The following is a 4,719-nucleotide window of genomic DNA, read 5'->3' as shown; positions in this document are numbered from 1 at the left end:
TTCATGTATTATTTTTTATTTCAAATTATAGAGCAAAGTGTTTTCACCAGATGAAGGTATATGACAGGGTAATTGCTATTCAGTAAAACAAAAACATATCTAGGAGGGCTGCCTTCCACTTCTCAGCAATGTATTATTTAAGTTATAATTGAAGGTTCTGTAATAATTGTCTTTGTATTCATGATTTTCGTTTTCCCCAGTTTTAAGTATGACTGAGTAAGGTAAGGCATTCCAATCACTTATGGTTCTTGGGTAAACCTATTTTTTCCGCGTTAAGGTTTTACATGATGGTATCAGACAGGAGTTACGAACCATATTTCTAAAGATTCATTCTGGTGGTATGTGTTTATGATTGATATAATGCTTACTTCTTGTTTGTCGATCTTATTTTGCATTTTTAGACTTTCATTGTTTTTTTCTTTTCTCCCTCCAAACGATGTCCAGATTGTCTGTTCTAGTATGTCGCTTACAGATTATCTATTTTTGTACCGGTTAGTTACAAATCTAGATAATCCTATCTGTACCATATCTATTTCGAGCTAAACAAAATTAGATGTGGATCCAAAAAAGTTGTGATACCACCTTATCATAGTTCGCCACATCGCGTTTCATAAGTATAGGGTTAAGAGAAAATATTCACTTAAATTTTACAGTTTGAGAAAAGTAATTCTACATTTTATTGCAGTTACAAATATCTGAGTCATAAATATATGTATGTATCTCGGGTTTTCGGAAGTCTCATTCTCTTTTTTTTTTGTGCTTTAATGAAATAATTCTAGAAAATTTCCGTTAGCACAGAGGGATAACATGCATGAATACTAAAGCTTGTAAACAGTATAAAAGGAGTGAAAATTTGATTGGTTAACTTCCAGTGAATGTTATTACCTGATTTGAAATGACATTTTTATGTGAAATTGTGTCTGTAGACCTGTACAGGATACAACATTACTCTATTTCTTGCTTTAAAACAATAATAAATTCTGCACAATTGTTTTAAAAGTACCAAATTAACACAGTCTAATAGGGGGAAACAATTGGTACCTATTCTGACATAGGACTCGGATTTCTTATAAACTGAGTTTCACCATGCGTATTGCTATGTGATTTTTATACATTAGCTAGCTAGTAAAGATACAACGTTGAGATTCACGAAACATGTTTAACCCCGCCGCATAGTTTGCCTGTAGCAAATCAGGAGCCTCTGGCCTTTGTTAGTTTTGAAGTTCTTGTTGTCTTTTTAAAGCATTCCCCATTTTCCATTCTTAATTTTGGTATGGTTAATTAAGCACTCGCATACTCAACTGTCTTACAAGGAAACGTAGACATTTTTGTTTGATATCAGTTTTGACAATGTTGAGATTTCTGTTTTATGCTATATTTCTAGAAATTATTTTCATGTTTTGGTGTTAGTGTAACGTGTAACCGGGCGGGGACGTTTAGATAGTTTTTTATCCTCGGGTTCGTACCAGTTTCCTGGGATTTAAAAAGCAATTCAAAAGTAGTTTTAAAGTCAATAAAAAGTTTACACTATCACTTTCAAATATGAAACAAATACTATACTACATAAATTAAATTTCAACACCTATCAACCTAACCCGAACCAGTAGAATAAAAACTGTTTAAAACCCTTTCAATCCGATACTGTTGAAACCAACTGTTTAAAACTATAGTCTGAAACCTAGGTGTATAGAACTGGTTTGAAACATAAATGTATCAAACTGGTCTGAAACCTAAACGTATGAAACTAGTCTGACGGTTTGGAACTATTGTCTGAAACCTAAATGTTTGGAACTGGTCTGAAACCTAAATGTTTGGAACTAGTCTGAAACCTAAATGTTTGGAACTGGTCTGAAACCTAAATGTATGGAACGGGCTAAACCTAAATGTATAAAACGGGGCTTAACCTAAGAGCGAATTTATTGCAAGTAAAACTAGTTTGAGTTTGGGTTTAGGGTTTAGAAAACCAGTTTAGGGTTTAGAAACAACAGTTTGTAACTACACAATGGTTTCCTTAATTTCGATGAACATATGGTTTCATTACTTATGCCCTACCTACGATAGAAGAGGGGTATTATGTTTTCTGGTCTGTGGGTCCGTTCGTTTGTCCGTTGGTCCCGCTTCAGGTTAAAGTTTTTGGTCAAGGTAGTTTTTGATGAAGTTGAAGTCCAATCATCTTGAAACTTAGTACACATGTTCCCTATGATATGATCTTTCTAATTTCAATGCCAAATTAGATTTTACCTTAATTTCACGGTCCACTGAACATATAAAATGATAGTGGGAGTGGGGCTTCCGTGTACTTGGGACACATTCTTGTTTGTTATTTTTTATATTGTACATTAATGCCGTTAGTTTTTCTCGTTTGATTTGTTTTACATTTGTGATACTGGGGTCTTTTATAGCTGATTATGCTTGTGGTATGGGTTTTGATAATTGTTGAAGGCTGTATGGTGACCATAGCTGTTTATTTTTGTGTCATTTGCATGGTATCTTGTGGAGAGTTGTCTCATTGGCAATCATACCACAATTTCATTTTACATGGCTGATCTTCTTATGATGATAGATTGGTTAGCACAAAGAGAGGATGAGAGGCAGATACATGGTTAAGGCATAGTTATCACCATTTTTTACACTGAACATGCCAGTTCGCATTTATGTTGGCTGTCGTATGAAAATGTAGAAAGATGTCCAGCATGAAAGACTATGGTGAAATGTACTTGGATTGTATTCCATCACATGATTTTAGACAACATTTCAGAATGAGCAGATCCATATTTAACAGAGTAGTCATTCATTTATCCCATATATTAAATGTTGGAAATAAGTGAGGCATTATAAAAGTGTCTGTATATATATCTAGAAAACAGCTGATAATACTCATTAAATATACCTCTTCCCAACATACACTGATAGACATAGATAATAACTTTGGCGTATGTGATGGTGCTTTTTATGCCATTGTCCATAGAGCACAGTCAATTATTTGTAGCATATACTACCAGATTTATTTTAATGGCCCAACGTATTAAAAGTCTTAAGAAACTGCCAACCGTTTTTTTTTTTATTTTACAGCACAAAGGTTTTCCTGGTGTCATATGTGCTATGGATGGCACCCATATACCTATTAAATAAACTCATCATAGATACCAGGACTAAATTTTATATATACGCCAGACGCGCGTTTCGTCTACAAAATACTCATCAGTGACGCTCGAATCCAAAAAGTTAAAAAAAAAAAAAAAAAAAACCAGCAAAAATAATTCCATCTATCGTACTGCAAGCATTTTGTGACCAGAATTTACATTTTGTGGATGTTTTATGTAAATGGCCGGGTTCGGTTCTTGATTCTATGGTTTTGAAAAACTCGCCCGTTTATGGAAAAGGATATGAATATAAGGATAAATTTTCTCGCATTTTATGTAAATAATTATGCGATGCATTTTACCAACGTTTAAGCCATTTATTAGTTTCTGGTGTATGTGTTCAGTTTTGGTAAATAATTATGCAATGCATTTTCCCATTAGTTTATAGTGTACGCGTTTATGTTTCGATGAATGATTATGCAGTCCTGCTCCCTCTAACGGATAAGAAAGAGTTGACATGTATTTGATGCATACAAGGACATTTTAACCGTCTGTGTGCCATGGAATTCATCTGTACTTCAGCACAGGGGTACGGAAGTTTAACAGTTATATTTTGAGGTTTGTGTTTATGTACCCAAGTAACCTGATTTAATTACTTCTGGTCGATCATCATGGCACATTTTTTCTTACAGCCACTTCATTCAAACTCTTTTGGCTATATTGATATAGATATCATTGGCAATCATTTCACATCTCCTTATGTTCATACAGAGACATATTATACAAAGCTTTTTATGTCTCTGGTTTATATCATCATGAAAATACGTAATCCACCCATCTTTATCGTATTGGTCTCATATCCACTGCACGTTTTCTGTATCTTATAATTCACGTCTCAATTACTTTTGCGACGTCGCCATGTTTGTAGCAGAAACCGAACTATCAAACTGCACCACGAGCATTTTTGCTCAGATTCAAGAACTAATTTTAATTTGTACGAGATAAGCAAGAAAACCAGTTTCGGTTTCAAACCAGTTTAAACCGGTTCGTGAAAATAAACGAACAGTTCTGCAAACTAGTTTGAAACTTAACCCAGTTTGATTGCAATAATAATTGGCCTTCAATATTGTACCAACTAGGCTGAAACCTAAAAGGTATAAAACTAGTCTGGAACCTTATGCATGCAACCGGGCTGAAACCTATCAAAACGAATGTATGGAACCCATTCAAACTGTTGTAAACTTTCGACGTATGAAACTTTATTAAATTAAAATGTCTATAACTATCTGAACAACAGGGCAGCACTAAGGCATGGTATGTCAGCAAACACTCACTGCAATAGTGGGAGATGTGAGACGCAAAACCTTAGCACCAGCCCTGTTTGGACAATCTGTACCGAACCAACTTTCAGCCTTTCTATATTCTGTCCGCAGGTTCCAAGCATTACACTTCACTTAAACTTAACCGTCTGCCTGCTATATACTACTTACTTTCTAATCTTTCTGATGTTCACTGTCTGCTGTCTTCGGTACAAATGACTACTTAAACCGAATAGCTACCCACTATCTATACTTCAAACGTGGACCTCGAAGAGAGCACCCTAGCAACAACTGTACAGGTAAAGCGTCTTATAAAT

This window comes from Mytilus edulis, chromosome 7 (genome assembly GCF_963676685.1).
Source record: "Mytilus edulis chromosome 7, xbMytEdul2.2, whole genome shotgun sequence".
Taxonomy (NCBI): Eukaryota; Metazoa; Mollusca; class Bivalvia; order Mytilida; family Mytilidae; genus Mytilus; species Mytilus edulis.
The sequence above is the reverse complement of the archived record's forward strand: the minus strand, read 5'-3'. Positions refer to the sequence as shown.